The sequence below is a fragment of the Ambystoma mexicanum genome, chromosome 4p, assembly GCF_040938575.1.
Source record: "Ambystoma mexicanum isolate Mex_15411 chromosome 4p, UKY_AmexF1_1, whole genome shotgun sequence".
NCBI classification, from domain to species: domain Eukaryota; kingdom Metazoa; phylum Chordata; class Amphibia; order Caudata; family Ambystomatidae; genus Ambystoma; species Ambystoma mexicanum.
Genome location: NC_090927.1, coordinates 843,173,773 through 843,188,097, shown reverse-complemented (window position 1 = coordinate 843,188,097; position 14,325 = coordinate 843,173,773). Strand labels below are relative to the sequence as shown.

At 47.5% G+C, this 14,325-nt stretch overlaps 31 non-coding genes and 18 pseudogenes across 31 annotated transcripts; all 49 read left to right on the top strand.

The window, feature by feature from the left end:
• Positions 1–75: 75 nt before the first annotated feature.
• Positions 76–184, top strand: LOC138458309 (5S ribosomal RNA; annotated as a pseudogene).
• Positions 185–290: 106 nt separating this feature from the next.
• Positions 291–409, top strand: LOC138461722 (5S ribosomal RNA). Its single transcript, XR_011264329.1, has one exon. It is a non-coding gene; the product is annotated as a 5S ribosomal RNA (ribosomal RNA).
• A 106-nt stretch (positions 410–515) lies between these two features.
• Positions 516–624, top strand: LOC138456614 (5S ribosomal RNA; annotated as a pseudogene).
• A 453-nt stretch (positions 625–1,077) lies between these two features.
• On the top strand, positions 1,078–1,196 carry LOC138461193 (5S ribosomal RNA). Its single transcript, XR_011263824.1, has one exon. It is a non-coding gene; the product is annotated as a 5S ribosomal RNA (ribosomal RNA).
• Positions 1,197–1,302: 106 nt separating this feature from the next.
• On the top strand, positions 1,303–1,421 carry LOC138462935 (5S ribosomal RNA). The gene has a single exon (XR_011265523.1). It is a non-coding gene; the product is annotated as a 5S ribosomal RNA (ribosomal RNA).
• Positions 1,422–2,076: 655 nt separating this feature from the next.
• Positions 2,077–2,195, top strand: LOC138461192 (5S ribosomal RNA). The gene has a single exon (XR_011263823.1). It is a non-coding gene; the product is annotated as a 5S ribosomal RNA (ribosomal RNA).
• A 106-nt stretch (positions 2,196–2,301) lies between these two features.
• Positions 2,302–2,420, top strand: LOC138457527 (5S ribosomal RNA; annotated as a pseudogene).
• Positions 2,421–2,526: 106 nt separating this feature from the next.
• On the top strand, positions 2,527–2,645 carry LOC138453966 (5S ribosomal RNA). The gene has a single exon (XR_011260664.1). It is a non-coding gene; the product is annotated as a 5S ribosomal RNA (ribosomal RNA).
• Positions 2,646–2,751: 106 nt separating this feature from the next.
• On the top strand, positions 2,752–2,870 carry LOC138456581 (5S ribosomal RNA; annotated as a pseudogene).
• A 463-nt stretch (positions 2,871–3,333) lies between these two features.
• LOC138463874 (5S ribosomal RNA) lies at positions 3,334–3,452 on the top strand. Its single transcript, XR_011266459.1, has one exon. It is a non-coding gene; the product is annotated as a 5S ribosomal RNA (ribosomal RNA).
• A 106-nt stretch (positions 3,453–3,558) lies between these two features.
• LOC138463223 (5S ribosomal RNA) lies at positions 3,559–3,677 on the top strand. The gene has a single exon (XR_011265810.1). It is a non-coding gene; the product is annotated as a 5S ribosomal RNA (ribosomal RNA).
• A 106-nt stretch (positions 3,678–3,783) lies between these two features.
• On the top strand, positions 3,784–3,902 carry LOC138464802 (5S ribosomal RNA). The gene has a single exon (XR_011267379.1). It is a non-coding gene; the product is annotated as a 5S ribosomal RNA (ribosomal RNA).
• A 106-nt stretch (positions 3,903–4,008) lies between these two features.
• LOC138455023 (5S ribosomal RNA) lies at positions 4,009–4,127 on the top strand. The gene has a single exon (XR_011261670.1). It is a non-coding gene; the product is annotated as a 5S ribosomal RNA (ribosomal RNA).
• Positions 4,128–4,233: 106 nt separating this feature from the next.
• Positions 4,234–4,342, top strand: LOC138456516 (5S ribosomal RNA; annotated as a pseudogene).
• Positions 4,343–4,448: 106 nt separating this feature from the next.
• Positions 4,449–4,567, top strand: LOC138460570 (5S ribosomal RNA). Its single transcript, XR_011263251.1, has one exon. It is a non-coding gene; the product is annotated as a 5S ribosomal RNA (ribosomal RNA).
• A 105-nt stretch (positions 4,568–4,672) lies between these two features.
• On the top strand, positions 4,673–4,781 carry LOC138458923 (5S ribosomal RNA; annotated as a pseudogene).
• Positions 4,782–5,236: 455 nt separating this feature from the next.
• LOC138465031 (5S ribosomal RNA) lies at positions 5,237–5,355 on the top strand. The gene has a single exon (XR_011267607.1). It is a non-coding gene; the product is annotated as a 5S ribosomal RNA (ribosomal RNA).
• Positions 5,356–5,461: 106 nt separating this feature from the next.
• On the top strand, positions 5,462–5,580 carry LOC138457526 (5S ribosomal RNA; annotated as a pseudogene).
• Positions 5,581–5,686: 106 nt separating this feature from the next.
• LOC138461871 (5S ribosomal RNA) lies at positions 5,687–5,805 on the top strand. The gene has a single exon (XR_011264477.1). It is a non-coding gene; the product is annotated as a 5S ribosomal RNA (ribosomal RNA).
• A 106-nt stretch (positions 5,806–5,911) lies between these two features.
• Positions 5,912–6,030, top strand: LOC138456580 (5S ribosomal RNA; annotated as a pseudogene).
• A 453-nt stretch (positions 6,031–6,483) lies between these two features.
• On the top strand, positions 6,484–6,602 carry LOC138463873 (5S ribosomal RNA). The gene has a single exon (XR_011266458.1). It is a non-coding gene; the product is annotated as a 5S ribosomal RNA (ribosomal RNA).
• A 106-nt stretch (positions 6,603–6,708) lies between these two features.
• Positions 6,709–6,827, top strand: LOC138454245 (5S ribosomal RNA). The gene has a single exon (XR_011260931.1). It is a non-coding gene; the product is annotated as a 5S ribosomal RNA (ribosomal RNA).
• A 106-nt stretch (positions 6,828–6,933) lies between these two features.
• Positions 6,934–7,052, top strand: LOC138464800 (5S ribosomal RNA). Its single transcript, XR_011267377.1, has one exon. It is a non-coding gene; the product is annotated as a 5S ribosomal RNA (ribosomal RNA).
• A 106-nt stretch (positions 7,053–7,158) lies between these two features.
• Positions 7,159–7,277, top strand: LOC138455022 (5S ribosomal RNA). The gene has a single exon (XR_011261669.1). It is a non-coding gene; the product is annotated as a 5S ribosomal RNA (ribosomal RNA).
• Positions 7,278–7,383: 106 nt separating this feature from the next.
• Positions 7,384–7,492, top strand: LOC138456514 (5S ribosomal RNA; annotated as a pseudogene).
• Positions 7,493–7,598: 106 nt separating this feature from the next.
• On the top strand, positions 7,599–7,717 carry LOC138455678 (5S ribosomal RNA; annotated as a pseudogene).
• Positions 7,718–7,823: 106 nt separating this feature from the next.
• LOC138459328 (5S ribosomal RNA) lies at positions 7,824–7,942 on the top strand (annotated as a pseudogene).
• A 106-nt stretch (positions 7,943–8,048) lies between these two features.
• On the top strand, positions 8,049–8,167 carry LOC138463486 (5S ribosomal RNA). Its single transcript, XR_011266073.1, has one exon. It is a non-coding gene; the product is annotated as a 5S ribosomal RNA (ribosomal RNA).
• A 106-nt stretch (positions 8,168–8,273) lies between these two features.
• Positions 8,274–8,392, top strand: LOC138456599 (5S ribosomal RNA; annotated as a pseudogene).
• Positions 8,393–8,845: 453 nt separating this feature from the next.
• LOC138462752 (5S ribosomal RNA) lies at positions 8,846–8,964 on the top strand. The gene has a single exon (XR_011265345.1). It is a non-coding gene; the product is annotated as a 5S ribosomal RNA (ribosomal RNA).
• Positions 8,965–9,070: 106 nt separating this feature from the next.
• On the top strand, positions 9,071–9,189 carry LOC138453907 (5S ribosomal RNA). Its single transcript, XR_011260608.1, has one exon. It is a non-coding gene; the product is annotated as a 5S ribosomal RNA (ribosomal RNA).
• A 106-nt stretch (positions 9,190–9,295) lies between these two features.
• On the top strand, positions 9,296–9,414 carry LOC138455042 (5S ribosomal RNA). Its single transcript, XR_011261688.1, has one exon. It is a non-coding gene; the product is annotated as a 5S ribosomal RNA (ribosomal RNA).
• A 106-nt stretch (positions 9,415–9,520) lies between these two features.
• LOC138465064 (5S ribosomal RNA) lies at positions 9,521–9,639 on the top strand. The gene has a single exon (XR_011267640.1). It is a non-coding gene; the product is annotated as a 5S ribosomal RNA (ribosomal RNA).
• Positions 9,640–9,745: 106 nt separating this feature from the next.
• LOC138459367 (5S ribosomal RNA) lies at positions 9,746–9,854 on the top strand (annotated as a pseudogene).
• A 106-nt stretch (positions 9,855–9,960) lies between these two features.
• Positions 9,961–10,079, top strand: LOC138454789 (5S ribosomal RNA). Its single transcript, XR_011261449.1, has one exon. It is a non-coding gene; the product is annotated as a 5S ribosomal RNA (ribosomal RNA).
• A 106-nt stretch (positions 10,080–10,185) lies between these two features.
• LOC138454593 (5S ribosomal RNA) lies at positions 10,186–10,304 on the top strand. Its single transcript, XR_011261263.1, has one exon. It is a non-coding gene; the product is annotated as a 5S ribosomal RNA (ribosomal RNA).
• A 106-nt stretch (positions 10,305–10,410) lies between these two features.
• LOC138463484 (5S ribosomal RNA) lies at positions 10,411–10,529 on the top strand. The gene has a single exon (XR_011266071.1). It is a non-coding gene; the product is annotated as a 5S ribosomal RNA (ribosomal RNA).
• Positions 10,530–10,635: 106 nt separating this feature from the next.
• LOC138455901 (5S ribosomal RNA) lies at positions 10,636–10,754 on the top strand (annotated as a pseudogene).
• A 463-nt stretch (positions 10,755–11,217) lies between these two features.
• On the top strand, positions 11,218–11,336 carry LOC138457872 (5S ribosomal RNA). The gene has a single exon (XR_011262316.1). It is a non-coding gene; the product is annotated as a 5S ribosomal RNA (ribosomal RNA).
• Positions 11,337–11,443: 107 nt separating this feature from the next.
• Positions 11,444–11,562, top strand: LOC138465213 (5S ribosomal RNA). Its single transcript, XR_011267788.1, has one exon. It is a non-coding gene; the product is annotated as a 5S ribosomal RNA (ribosomal RNA).
• Positions 11,563–11,669: 107 nt separating this feature from the next.
• LOC138455689 (5S ribosomal RNA) lies at positions 11,670–11,788 on the top strand (annotated as a pseudogene).
• Positions 11,789–11,894: 106 nt separating this feature from the next.
• On the top strand, positions 11,895–12,013 carry LOC138465186 (5S ribosomal RNA). The gene has a single exon (XR_011267761.1). It is a non-coding gene; the product is annotated as a 5S ribosomal RNA (ribosomal RNA).
• Positions 12,014–12,119: 106 nt separating this feature from the next.
• Positions 12,120–12,228, top strand: LOC138458572 (5S ribosomal RNA; annotated as a pseudogene).
• Positions 12,229–12,691: 463 nt separating this feature from the next.
• Positions 12,692–12,810, top strand: LOC138457860 (5S ribosomal RNA). Its single transcript, XR_011262314.1, has one exon. It is a non-coding gene; the product is annotated as a 5S ribosomal RNA (ribosomal RNA).
• Positions 12,811–12,916: 106 nt separating this feature from the next.
• LOC138454097 (5S ribosomal RNA) lies at positions 12,917–13,035 on the top strand. Its single transcript, XR_011260790.1, has one exon. It is a non-coding gene; the product is annotated as a 5S ribosomal RNA (ribosomal RNA).
• Positions 13,036–13,141: 106 nt separating this feature from the next.
• Positions 13,142–13,261, top strand: LOC138455554 (5S ribosomal RNA; annotated as a pseudogene).
• A 106-nt stretch (positions 13,262–13,367) lies between these two features.
• LOC138465029 (5S ribosomal RNA) lies at positions 13,368–13,486 on the top strand. The gene has a single exon (XR_011267604.1). It is a non-coding gene; the product is annotated as a 5S ribosomal RNA (ribosomal RNA).
• Positions 13,487–13,592: 106 nt separating this feature from the next.
• On the top strand, positions 13,593–13,711 carry LOC138455267 (5S ribosomal RNA). The gene has a single exon (XR_011261906.1). It is a non-coding gene; the product is annotated as a 5S ribosomal RNA (ribosomal RNA).
• A 463-nt stretch (positions 13,712–14,174) lies between these two features.
• LOC138455668 (5S ribosomal RNA) lies at positions 14,175–14,293 on the top strand (annotated as a pseudogene).
• The last annotated feature ends 32 nt before the right edge of the window (positions 14,294–14,325 follow it).

Genomic DNA, 14,325 nt, shown 5'->3' with positions numbered 1-14,325 from the left:
TTTCTCAATTGCCTTTCAAAACTGCAAGGTCTAGCCGACTAGATGCTTAAAAGTACAAAACTCACTAGGTCCAGAGCCTACGGCCACACCACACTGAATGCGCCCGATCTCAGAAGCTAAGCAGGGTCGGGCCTCGTTAGTACCTGGATGGGAGACCGCCTGGGAATACCAGGTGCTGTAGGCTTTTTTGTGCTCCAAGTTCAGGAAGTGAGCCATTTCTCAATTGCCTTTCAAAACTGCAAGGTCTAGCTGACTAGATGCTTAAAAGTACAAAACTCACTAGGCCCAGAGCCTACGGCCACACCACACTGATTGCGCCCGATCTCGTCTGATCTCGGAAGCTAAGCAGTGTCGGGCCTAGTTAGTACCTGGATGGGAGACCGCCTGGGAATACCAGGTGCTGTAGGCATTTTTGGGCTCCAAGTTCAGGAAGTGAGCCATTTCTCAATTGCCTTTCAAAACTGCAAGGTCTAGCCGACTAGATGCTTAAAAGTACAAAACTCACTAGGCCCAGAGCCTACGGCCACACCACACTGAATGCGCCCGATCTCGGAAGCTAAGCAGGGTCGGGCCTAGTTAGTACCTGGATGGGAGACTGCCTGGGAATACCAGGTGCTGTAGGCTTTTTTGTGCTCCATGATTAGTAATTGCGCAACTTCTCAATTATTTTTCAAATTTGGTATGTTTCCAAAATAATTGTATCCTGTTTTATAGCGGAAATGTTGGACAACATCATGAGGGCTGGAGCTACCTTTTTACATAGAATTAGCATACAGGTAGTGTGTTCATGGGTAATTAATCGACTTTCACATGTAATGCAGTACAGAGAATATTGAGTCCTTCAAGAGGCATGAAAGAAAACCATTATTGTGTTGATTGTTCTCTCCACCTCCCTGCAACAGACACAGGATGGATGAATTAAAGTTATCCTACCAGACATAGGAGTCCTGAATGGGCCCACCAGTCTTATATATCTCGCCTGATCGAGCGATGAGCGTGGTATCATGTTGCAAGTGGCTGCATGGCTTAGCTTACTAAATGCAAATGCATAAGAGTAATATTCTTAGCATTCCTAGAGCCTACGGCCACACCACACTGAATGCACCCGATCTCGTCTGATCTCGGAAGTTAAGCAGTGTCAGGCCTAGTTAGTACCTGGATGGGAGACCGCCTGGGAATACCAGGTGCTGTAGGCTTTTTTGTGCTCCAAGTTCAGGAAGTGAGCCATTTCTCAATTGCCTTTCAAAACTGCAAGGTCTAGCTGACTAGATGCTTAAAAGTACAAAACTCACTAGGCCAAGAGCCTACGGCCACACCACACTGATTGCGCCTGATCTCGTCTGATCTCGGAAGCTAAGCAGTGTCGGGCCTAGTTAGTACCTGGATGGGAGACCGCCTGGGAATACCAGGTGCTGTAGGCTTTTTTGTGCTCCAAGTTCAGGAAGTGAGCCATTTCTCAATTGCCTTTCAAAACTGCAAGGTCTAGCCGACTAGATGCTTAAAAGTACAAAACTCACTAGGCCCAGAGCCTACAGCCACACCACACTGAATGCGCCCGATCTCGGAAGGGCTTAGTTAGTACCTGGATGGGAGACTGCCTGGGAATACCAGGTGCTGTAGGCTTTTTTGTGCTCCATGATTAGTAATTGCGCAACTTCTCAATTATTTTTCAAATTTGGTATGTTTCCAAAATAATTGTATCCCGTTTTATAGCGGAAATGTTGGACAACATCATGAGGGCTGGAGCTACCTTTTTACATAGAATTAGCATACAGGTAGTGTGTTCATGGGTAATAAATCGACTTTCACATGTAATGCAGTACAGAGAATATTGAGTCCTTCAAGAGGCATGAAAGAAAACCATTATTGTGTTGATTGTTCTCTCCACCTCCCTGCAACAGACACAGGATGGATGAATTAAAGTTATCCTACCAGACATAGGAGTCCTGAATGGGCCCACCAGTCTTATATATCTCGCCTGATCGAGCGATGAGCGTGGTATCATGTTGCAAGTGGCTGCATGGCTTAGCTTACTAAATGCAAATGCATAAGAGTAATATTCTTAGCATTCCTAGAGCCTACGGCCACACCACACTGAATGCACCCGATCTCGTCTGATCTCGGAAGTTAAGCAGTGTCAGGCCTAGTTAGTACCTGGATGGGAGACCGCCTGGGAATACCAGGTGCTGTAGGCTTTTTTGTGCTCCAAGTTCAGGAAGTGAGCCCTTTCTCAATTGCCTTTCAAAACTGCAAGGTCTAGCCGACTACATGCTTAAAAGTACAAAACTCACTAGGCCCAGAGCCTACGGCCACACCACACTGAATGCGCCCTATCTCGTTTGATCTCAGAAGCTAAGCAGTGTCGTGCCTCGTTAGTACCTGGATGGGAGACCGCCTAGGAATACCAGGTGCTGTAGGCTTTTTTGTGCTCCAAGTTCAGGAAGTGAGCCATTTCTCAATTGCCTTTCAAAACTGCAAGGTCTAGCTGACTAGATGCTTAAAAGTACAAAACTCACTAGGCCCAGAGCCTACGGCCACACCACACTGACTGCGCCCGATCTCGTCTGATCTCGGAAGCTAAGCAGTGTCGAGCCTAGTTAGTACCTGGGTGGGAGACCGCCTGGGAATACCAGGTGCTGTAGGCTTTTTTGTACTCCAAGTTCAGGAAGTGAGCCATTTCTCAATTGCCTTTCAAAACTGCAACGTCTAGCCGACTAGATGCTTAAAAGTACAAAACTCACTAGGACCAGAGCCTACGGCCACACCACACTGAATGCGCCCAATCTCGTCTGATCTCGGAAGCTAAGCAATGTCAGGCCTAGTTAGTACCTGGATGGGATACCGCCTGGCAATACCAGGTGCTGTAGGCTATTTTGTGCTCCATGATTAGTAATTGCGCAACTTCTCAATTGTTTTTCAAATTTGGTATGTTTCCAAAATAATTGTATCCCGTTTTATAGCGGAAATGTTGGACAACATCATGAGGGCTGGAGCTACCTTTTTACATAGAATTAGCATACAGGTAGTGTGTTCATGGGTAATAAATCGACTTTCACATGTAATGCAGTACAGAGAATATTGAGTCCTTCAAGAGGCATGAAAGAAAACCATTATTGTGTTGATTGTTCTCTCCACCTCCCTGCAACAGACACAGGATGGATGAATTAAAGTTATCCTACCAGACATAGGAGTCCTGAATGGGCCCACCAGTCTTATATATCTCGCCTGATCGAGCCTGATCGAGCGATGAGCGTGTTATCATGTTGCAAGTGGCTGCATGGCGTAGCTTACTAAATGCAAATGCATAAGAGTAATATTCTTAGCATTCCTAGAGCCTACGGCCACACCACACTGAATGCACCCGATCTGATCTGATCTCGGAAGTTAAGCAGTGTCAGGCCTAGTTAGTACCTGGATGGGAGACCGCCTGGGAATACCAGGTGCTGTAGGCTTTTTTGTGCTCCAAGTTCAGGAAGTGAGCCCTTTCTCAATTGCCTTTTAAAACTGCAAGGTCTAGCCGACTAGATGCTTAAAAGTACAAAACTCACTAGGCCCAGAGCCTACGGCCACACCACACTGAATGCGCCAGATCTCGTCTGATCTCAGAAGCTAAGCAGTGTCGGGCCTAGTTAGTACCTGGATGGGAGACCGCCTGGGAATACCAGGTGCTGTAGGCTTTTTTGTGCTCCAAGTTCAGGAAGTGAGCCATTTCTCAATTGCCTTTCAAAACTGCAAGGTCTAGCCGACTAGATGCTTAAAAGTACAAAACTCACAAGGCCCAGAGCCTACGGCCACACCACACTGAATGCGCCCGATCTCGTCTGATCTTGGAAGCTAAGCAGTGTCGGGCCTCGTTAGTACCTGGATGGGAGACCGCCTGGGAATACCAGGTGCTGTAGGCTTTTTTGTGCTCCAAGTTCAGGAAGTGAGCCATTTCTCAATTGCCTTTCAAAACTGCAAGGTCTAGCTGACTAGATGCTTAAAAGTACAAAACTCACTAGGCCCAGAGCCTACGGCCACACCACACTGATTGCGCCCGATCTCGTCTAATCTCAGAAGCTAAGCAGTGTCGGGCCTAGTTAGTACCTGGATGGGAGACCGCCTGGGAATACCAGGTGCTGTAGGCTTTTTTGTGCTCCAAGTTCAGGAAGTGAGCCATTTCTCAATTGCCTTTCAAAACTGCAAGGTCTAGCCGACTAGATGCTTAAAAGTACAAAACTCACTAGGCCCAGAGCCTACGGCCACACCACACTGAATGCGCCCGATCTCGGAAGCTAAGCAGGGTCGGGCCTCGTTAGTACCTGGATGGGAGACCGCCTGGGAATACCAGGTGCTGTAGGCTTTTTTGTGCTCCAAGTTCAGGAAGTGAGCCATTTCTCAATTGCCTTTCAAAACTGCAAGGTCTAGCTGACTAGATGCTTAAAAGTACAAAACTCACTAGGCCCAGAGCCTACGGCCACACCACACTGAATGCGCCCGATCTCGTCTGATCTCGGAAGCTAAGCAGTGTCGGGCCTAGTTAGTACCTGGATGGGAGACCACCTGGGAATACCAGGTGCTGTAGGCTTTTTTGTGCTCCAAGTTCAGGAAGTGAGCCATTTCACAATTGCTTTTCAAAACTGCAAGGTCTAGCCGACTAGATGCTTAAAAGTACAAACTCACTAGGCCCAGAGCCTACGGCCACAACACACTGAATGCGCCCGATCTCGGAAGCTAAGCAGGGTCGGGCCTAGTTAGTACCTGGATGGGAGACTGCCTGGGAATACCAGGTGCTGTAGGCTTTTTTTTGTGCTCCATGATTAGTAATTGCGCAACTTCTCAATTATTTTTCAAATTTGGTATGTTTCCAAAATAATTGTATCCCGTTTTATAGCGGAAATGTTGGACAACATCATGAGGGCTGGAGCTACCTTTTTACATAGAATTAGCATACAGGTAGTGTGTTCATGGGTAATAAATCGACTTTCACATGTAATGCAGTACAGAGAATATTGAGTCCTTCAAGAGGCATGAAAGAAAACCATTATTGTGTTGATTGTTCTCTCCACCTCCCTGCAACAGACACAGGATGGATGAATTAAAGTTATCCTACCAGACATAGGAGTCCTGAATGGGCCCACCAGTCTTATATATCTCGCCTGATCGAGCGATGAGCGTGGTATCATGTTGCAAGTGGCTGCATGGCTTAGCTTACTAAATGCAAATGCATAAGAGTAATATTCTTAGCATTCCTAGAGCCTATGGCCACACCACACTGAATGCACCCGATCTCGTCTGATCTCGGAAGTTAAGCAGTGTCAGGCCTAGTTAGTACCTGGATGGGAGACTGCCTGGGAATACCAGGTGCTGTAGGCTTTTTTGTGCTCAAAGTTCAGGAAGTGAGCCCTTTCTCAATTGCCTTTCAAAACTGCAAGGTCTAGCCGACTACATGCTTAAAAGTACAAAACTCACTAGGCCCAGAGCCTACGGCCACACCACACTGAATGCGCCCTATCTCGTTTGATCTCAGAAGCTAAGCAGTGTCGTGCCTCGTTAGTACCTGGATGGGAGACCGCCTAGGAATACCAGGTGCTGTAGGCTTTTTTGTGCTCCAAGTTCAGGAAGTGAGCCATTTCTCAATTGCCTTTCAAAACTGCAAGGTCTAGCTGACTAGATGCTTAAAAGTACAAAACTCACTAGGCCTAGAGCCTACGGCCACACCACACTGACTGCGCCCGATCTCGTCTGATCTCGGAAGCTAAGCAGTGTCGGGCCTAGTTAGTACCTGGGTGGGAGACCGCCTGGGAATACCAGGTGCTGTAGGCTATTTTGTGCTCCAAGTTCAGGAAGTGAGCCATTTCTCAATTGCCTTTCAAAACTGCAAGGTCTAGCCGACTAGATGCTTAAAAGTACAAAACTCACTAGGACCAGAGCCTACGGCCACACCACACTGAATGCGCCCAATCTCGTCTGATCTCGGAAGCTAAGCAATGTCAGGCCTAGTTAGTACCTGGATGGGATACCGCCTGGCAATACCAGGTGCTGTAGGCTATTTTGTGCTCCATGATTAGTAATTGCGCAACTTCTCAATTGTTTTTCAAATTTGGTATGTTTCCAAAATAATTGTATCCCGTTTTATAGCGGAAATGTTGGACAACATCATGAGGGCTGGAGCTACCTTTTTACATAGAATTAGCATACAGGTAGTGTGTTCATGGGTAATAAATCGACTTTCACATGTAATGCAGTACAGAGAATATTGAGTCCTTCAAGAGGCATGAAAGAAAACCATTATTGTGTTGATTGTTCTCTCCACCTCCCTGCAACAGACACAGGATGGATGAATTTAAGTTATCCTACCAGACATAGGAGTCCTGAATGGGCCCACCAGTCTTATATATCTCGCCTGATCGAGCGATGAGCGTGGTATCATGTTGCAAGTGGCTGCATGGCTTAGCTTACTAAATGCAAATGCATAAGAGTAATATTCTTAGCATTCCTAGAGCCTACGGCCACACCACACTGAATGCACCCGATCTGATCTGATCTCGGAAGTTAAGCAGTGTCAGGCCTAGTTAGTACCTGGATGGGAGACCGCCTGGGAATACCAGGTGCTGTAGGCTTTTTTGTGCTCCAAGTTCAGGAAGTGAGCCCTTTCTCAATTGCCTTTTAAAACTGCAAGGTCTAGCCGACTAGATGCTTAAAAGTACAAAACTCACTAGGCCCAGAGCCTACGGCCACACCACACTGAATGCGCCAGATCTCGTCTGATCTCAGAAGCTAAGCAATGTCGGGCCTAGTTAGTACCTGGATGGGAGACCGCCTGGGAATACCAGGTGCTGTAGGCTTTTTTGTGCTCCAAGTTCAGGAAGTGAGCCATTTCTCAATTGCCTTTCAAAACTGCAAGGTCTAGCCGACTAGATGCTTAAAAGTACAAAACTCACAAGGCCCAGAGCCTACGGCCACACCACACTGAATGCGCCCGATCTCGTCTGATCTTGGAAGCTAAGCAGTGTCGGGCCTCGTTAGTACCTGGATGGGAGACCGCCTGGGAATACCAGGTGCTGTAGGCTTTTTTGTGCTCCAAGTTCAGGAAGTGAGCCATTTCTCAATTGCCTTTCAAAACTGCAAGGTCTAGCTGACTAGATGCTTAAAAGTACAAAACTCACTAGGCCCAGAGCCTACGGCCACACCACACTGATTGCGCCCGATCTCGTCTAATCTCAGAAGCTAAGCAGTGTCGGGCCTAGTTAGTACCTGGATGGGAGACCGCCTGGGAATACCAGGTGCTGTAGGCTTTTTTGTGCTCCAAGTTCAGGAAGTGAGCCATTTCTCAATTGCCTTTCAAAACTGCAAGGTCTAGCCGACTAGATGCTTAAAAGTACAAAACTCACTAGGCCCAGAGCCTACGGCCACACCACACTGAATGCGCCCGATCTCGGAAGCTAAGCAGGGTCGGGCCTCGTTAGTACCTGGATGGGAGACCGCCTGGGAATACCAGGTGCTGTAGGCTTTTTTGTGCTCCAAGTTCAGGAAGTGAGCCATTTCTCAATTGCCTTTCAAAACTGCAAGGTCTAGCTGACTAGATGCTTAAAAGTACAAAACTCACTAGGCCCAGAGCCTCCGGCCACACCACACTGATTGCGCCCGATCTCGTCTCATCTCGGAAGCTAAGCAGTGTCGGGCCTAGTTAGTACCTGGATGGGAGACCGCCTGGGAATACCAGGTGCTGTAGGCTTTTTTGTGCTCCAAGTTCAGGAAGTGAGCCATTTCTCAATTGCCTTTCAAAACTGCAAGGTCTAGCTGACTAGATGCTTAAAAGTACAAAACTCACTAGGCCCAGAGCCTACGGCCACACCACACTGATTGCGCCCGATCTTTTCTCATCTAGGAAGCTAAGCAGTGTCGGGCCTAGTTAGTACCTGGATGGGAGACCGCCTGGGAATACCAGGTTCTGTAAGCTTTTTTGTGCTCCAAGTTCAGGAAGTGAGCCATTTCTCAATTGCCTTTCAAAACTGCAAGGTCTAGCTGACTAGATGCTTAAAAGTACAAAACTCACTAGGCCCAGAGCCTACGGCCACACCACACTGACTGCGCCCGATCTCGTCTGATCTCGGAAGCTAAGCAGTGTCGGACCTAGTTAGTACCTGGGTGGGAGACCGCCTGGGAATACCAGGTGCTGTAGGCTTTTTTGTACTCCAAGTTCAGGAAGTGAGCCATTTCTCAATTGCCTTTCAAAACTGCAACGTCTAGCCGAATAGATGCTTAAAAGTACAAAACTCACTAGGACCAGAGCCTACGGCCACAACACACTGAATGCGCCCAATCTCGTCTGATCTCAGAAGCTAAGCAATGTCGGGCCTAGTTAGTACCTGGATGGGAGACTGCCTGGGAATACCAGGTGCTGTAGGCTTTTTTGTGCTCCATGATTAGTAATTGCGCAACTTCTCAATTATTTTTCAAATTTGGTATGTTTCCAAAATAATTGTATCCTGTTTTATAGCAGAAATGTTGGACAACATCATGAGGGCTGGAGCTACCTTTTTACATAGAATTAGCATACAGGTAGTGTGTTCATGGGTAATAAATCGACTTTCACATGTAATGCAGTACAGAGAATATTGAGTCCTTCAAGAGGCATGAAAGAAAACCATTATTGTGTTGATTGTTCTCTCCACCTCCCTGCAACAGACACAGGATGGATGAATTAAAGTTATCCTACCAGACATAGGAGTCCTGAATGGGCCCACCAGTCTTATATATCTCGCCTGATCGAGCGATGAGCGTGGTATCATGTTGCAAGTGGCTGCATGGCTTAGCTTACTAAATGCAAATGCATAAGAGTAATATTCTTAGCATTCCTAGAGCCTACGGCCACACCACACTGAATGCACCCGATCTCGTCTGATCTCGGAAGTTAAGCAGTGTTAGGCCTAGTTAGTACCTGGATGGGAGACTACCTGGGAATACCAGGTGCTGTAGGCTTTTTTGTGCTCCAAGTTCAGGAAGTGAGCCCTTTCTCAATTGCCTTTTAAAACTGCAAGGTCTAGCCGACTAGATGCTTAAAAGTACAAAACTCACTAGGCCCAGAGCCTACGGCCACACCACACTGAATGCGCCCGATCTCGTCTGGTCTCAGAAGCTAAGCAGTGTCGGGCCTAGTTAGTACCTGGATGGGAGACCGCCTGGGAATACCAGGTGCTGTAGGCTTTTTTGTGCTTCAAGTTCAGGAAGTGAGCCATTTCTCAATTGCCTTTCAAAACTGCAAGGTCTAGCCGACTAGATGCTTAAAAGTACAAAACTCACAAGGCCCAGAGCCTACCGCCACACCACACTGAATGCGCCCGATCTCGTCTGATCTTGGAAGCTAAGCAGTGTCGGGCCTCGTTAGTACCTGGATGGGAGACCGCCTGGGAATACCAGGTGCTGTAGGCTTCTTTGTGCTCCAAGTTCAGGAAGTGAGCCATTTCTCAATTGCCTTTCAAAACTGCAAGGTCTAGCTGACTAGATGCTTAAAAGTACAAAACTCACTAGGCCCAGAGCCTACGGCCACACCACACTGATTGCGCCCGATCTCGTCTAATCTCGGAAGCTAAGCAGTGTCGGGCCTAGTTAGTACCTGGATGGGAGACCGCCTGGGAATACCAGGTGCTGTAGGCTTTTTTGTGCTCCAAGTTCAGGAAGTGAGCCATTTCTCAATTGCCTTTCAAAACTGCAAGGTCTAGCCGACTAGATGCTTAAAAGTACAAAACTCACTAGGCCCAGAGCCTACGGCCACACCACACTGAATGCGCCCGATCCCAGAAGCTAAGCAGGGTCGGGCCTCGTTAGTACCTGGATGGGAGACCACCTGGGAATACCAGGTGCTGTAGGCTTTTTTGTGCTCCAAGTTCAGGAAGTGAGCCATTTCTCAATTGCCTTTCAAAACTGCAAGGTCTAGCTGACTAGATGCTTAAAAGTACAAAACTCACTAGGCCCAGAGCCTACGGCCACACCACACTGATTGCGCCCGATCTCGTCTCATCTCGGAAGCTAAGCAGTGTCGGGCCTAGTTAGTACCTGGATGGGAGACCGCCTGGGAATACCAGGTGCTGTAGGCTTTTTTGTGCTCCAAGTTCAGGAAGTGAGCCATTTCTCAATTGCCTTTCAAAACTGCAAGGTCTAGCTGACTAGATGCTTAAAAGTACAAAACTCACTAGGCCCAGAGCCTACGGCCACACCACACTGATTGCGCCCGATCTCGTCTCATCTCGGAAGCTAAGCAGTGTCGGGCCTAGTTAGTACCTGGATGGGAGACCTCCTGGGAATACCAGGTGCTGTAGGCTTTTTTGTGCTCCAAGTTCAGGAAGTGAGCCATTTCTCAATTGCCTTTCAAAACTGCAAGGTCTAGCTGACTAGATGCTTAAAAGTACAAAACTCACTAGGCCCAGAGCCTACGGCCACACCACACTGACTGCGCCCGATCTCGTCTGATCTCGGAAGCTAAGCAGTGTCGGACCTAGTTAGTACCTGGGTGGGAGACCGCCTGGGAATACCAGGTGCTGTAGGCTTTTTTGTACTCCAAGTTCAGGAAGTGAGCCATTTCTCAATTGCCTTTCAAAACTGCAACGTCTAGCCGACTAGATGCTTAAAAGTACAAAACTCACTAGGACCAGAGCCTACGGCCACACCACACTGAATGCGCCCAATCTCGTCTGATCTCGGAAGCTAAGCAATGTCAGGCCTAGTTAGTACCTGGATGGGAGACTGCCTGGGAATACCAGGTGCTGTAGGCTTTTTTGTGCTCCATGATTAGTAATTGCGCAACTTCTCAATTATTTTTCAAATTTGGTATGTTTCCAAAATAATTGTATCCTGTTTTATAGCAGAAATGTTGGACAACATCATGAGGGCTGGAGCTACCTTTTTACATAGAATTAGCATACAGGTAGTGTGTTCATGGGTAATAAATCGACTTTCACATGTAATGCAGTACAGAGAATATTGAGTCCTTCAAGAGGCATGAAAGAAAACCATTATTGTGTTGATTGTTCTCTCCACCTCCCTGCAACAGACACAGGATGGATGAATTAAAGTTATCCTACCAGACATAGGAGTCCTGAATGGGCCCACCAGTCTTATATATCTCGCCTGATCGAGCCTGATCGAGCGATGAGCGTGGTATCATGTTGCAAGTGGCTGCATGGCTTAGCTTACTAAATGCAAATGCATAAGAGTAATATTCTTAGCATTCTTAGAGCCTACGGCCACACCACACTGAATGCACCCGATCTCGTCTGATCTCGGAAGTTAAGCAGTGTTAGGCCTAGTTAGTACCTGGATGGGAGACCGCCTGGGAATACCAGGTGCTGTAGGCTTTTTTTGTGCTCCAAGTTCAGGAAGTGAGCCCTTTCTCAATTGCCTTTCAAAACTGCAAGGTCTAGCCGACTAGATGCTTAAAAGTACAAAACTCACTAGGCCCAGAGCCTACGGCCACACCACACTAAATGCGCCCGATCTCATCTGATCTCAGAAGCTAAGCAGTGTCGGGCCTAGTTAGTACCTGGATGGGAGACCGCCTGGGAATACCAGGTGCTGTAGGCTTTTTTTGTACTCCAAGTTCAGGAAGTGAGCCATTTCTCAATTGCCTTTCAAAAATGCAAGGTCTAGCCGACTAGATGCTTAAAAGTACAAAACTCACAAGGCCCAGAGCCTATGGCCACACCACACTGAATGCGCCTGATCTCGTCTGATCTCTGAAGCTAAGCAGGGTCGGGCCTCGTTAGTACCTGGATGGGAGACTGCGTGGGAATACCAGGTGCTGTAGGCTTTTTTGTGCTCCAAGTTCAGGAAGTGAGCCATTTCTCAATTGCCTTTCAAAACTGCAAGGTCTAGCTGACTAGATGCTTAAAAGTACAAAACTCACTAGGCCCAGAGCCTACGGCCACACCACACTGATTGCGCCCGATCTCGTCTGATCTCGGAAGCTAAGCAGTGTCGGGCCTAGTTAGTACCTGGATGGGAGACCGCCTGGGAATACCAGGTTCTGTAGGCATTTTTGGGCTCCAAGTTCAGGAAGTGAGCCATTTCTCAATTGCCTTTCAAAACTGCAAGGTCTAGCCGACTAGATGCTTAAAAGTACAAAACTCACTAGGCCCAGAGCCTACGGCCACACCACACTGAATGCGCCCGATCTCGGAAACTAAGCAGGGTCGGGCCTAGTTAGTACCTGGATGGGAGACTGCCTGGGAATACCAGGTGCTGTAGGCTTTTTTGTGCTCCATGATTAGTAATTGCGCAACTTCTCAATTATTTTTCAAATTTGGTATGTTTCCAAAATAATTGTATCCTGTTTTATAGCGGAAATGTTGGACAACATCATGAGGGCTGGAGCTACCTTTTTACATAGAATTAGCATACAGGTAGTGTGTTCATGGGTAATTAATCGACTTTCACATGTAATGCAGTACAGAGAATATTGAGTCCTTCAAGAGGCATGAAAGAAAACCATTATTGTGTTGATTGTTCTCTCCACCTCCCTGCAACAGACACAGGATGGATGAATTAAAGTTATCCTACCAGACATAGGAGTCCTGAATGGGCCCACCAGTCTTATATATCTCGCCTGATCGAGCCTGATCGAGCGATGAGCGTGGTATCATGTTGCAAGTGGCTGCATGGCTTAGCTTACTAAATGCAAATGCATAAGAGTAATATTCTTAGCATTCCTAGAGCCTACGGCCACACCACACTGAATGCACCCGATCTCGTCTGATCTCGGAAGTTAAGCAGTGTTAGGCCTAGTTAGTACCTGGATGGGAGACCGCCTGGGAATACCAGGTGCTGTAGGCTTTTTTGTGCTCCAAGTTCAGGAAGTGAGCCCTTTCTCAATTGCCTTTCAAAACTGCAAGGTCTAGCCGACTAGATGCTTAAAAGTACAAAACTCACAAGGCCCAGAGCCTACGGCCACACCACACTGAATGCGCCCGATCTCGTCTGATCTCGGAAACTAAGCAGTGTCGGGCCTCGTTAGTACCTGGATGGGAGACCGCGTGGGAATACCAGGTGCTGTAGGCTTTTTTGTGCTCCAAGTTCAGGAAGTGAGCCATTTCTCAATTGCCTTTCAAAACTGCAAGGTCTAGCCGACTAGATGCTTAAAAGTACAAAACTCACTAGGCCCAGAGCCTACGGCCACACCACACTGATTGCGCCCCGATCTCGTCTCATCTCGGAAGCTAAGCAGTGTCGGGCCTAGTTAGTACCTGGATGGGAGACCGCCTGGGAATACCAGGTGCTGTAGGCTTTTTTGTGCTCCAAGTTCAGGAAGTGAGCCATTTCTCAATTGCCTTTCAAAACTGCAAGGTCTAGCTGACTAGATGCTTAAAAGTACAAAACTCACTAGGCCCAGAGCCTACGGCCACACCACACTGACTGCGCCTGATCTCGTCTGATCTCGGAAGCTAAGCAGTGTTGGACCTAGTTAGTACCTGGGTGGGAGACCGCCTGGGAATACCAGGTGCTGTAGGCTTTTTTGTACTCCAAGTTCAGGAAGTGAGCCATTTCTCAATTGCCTTTCAAAACTGCAACGTCTAGCCGACTAGATGCTTAAAAGTACAAAACTCACTAGGACCAGAGCCTACGGCCACACCACACTGAATGCGCCCAATCTCGTCTGATCTCGGAAGCTAAGCAATGTCGGGCCTAGTTAGTACCTGGATGGGAGACTGCCTGGGAATACCAGGTGCTGTAGGCTTTTTTGTGCTCCATGATTAGTAATTGCGCAACTTCTCAATTATTTTTCAAATTTGGTATGTTTCCAAAATAATTGTATCCTGTTTTATAGCAGAAATGTTGGACAACATCATGAGGGCTGGAGCTACCTTTTTACATAGAATTAGCATACAGGTAGTGTGTTCATGGGTAATAAATCGACTTTCACATGTAATGCAGTACAGAGAATATTGAGTCCTTCAAGAGGCATGAAAGAAAACCATTATTGTGTTGATTGTTCTCTCCACCTCCCTGCAACAGACACAGGATGGATGAATTAAAGTTATCCTACCAGACATAGGAGTCCTGAATGGGGCCACCAGTCTTATATATCTCGCCTGATCGAGCCTGATCGAGCGATGAGCGTGGTATCATGTTGCAAGTGGCTGCATGGCTTAGCTTACTAAATGCAAATGCATAAGAGTAATATTCTTAGCGTTCCTAGAGCCTACGGCCACACCACACTGAATGCACCCGTTCTCGTCTGATCTTGGAAGTTAAGCAGTGTTAGGCCTAGTTAGTACCTGGATGGGAGACCGCCTGGGAATACCAGTTGCTGTAGGCTTTTTTGTGCTCCAAGTTCAGGAAGTGAGCCCT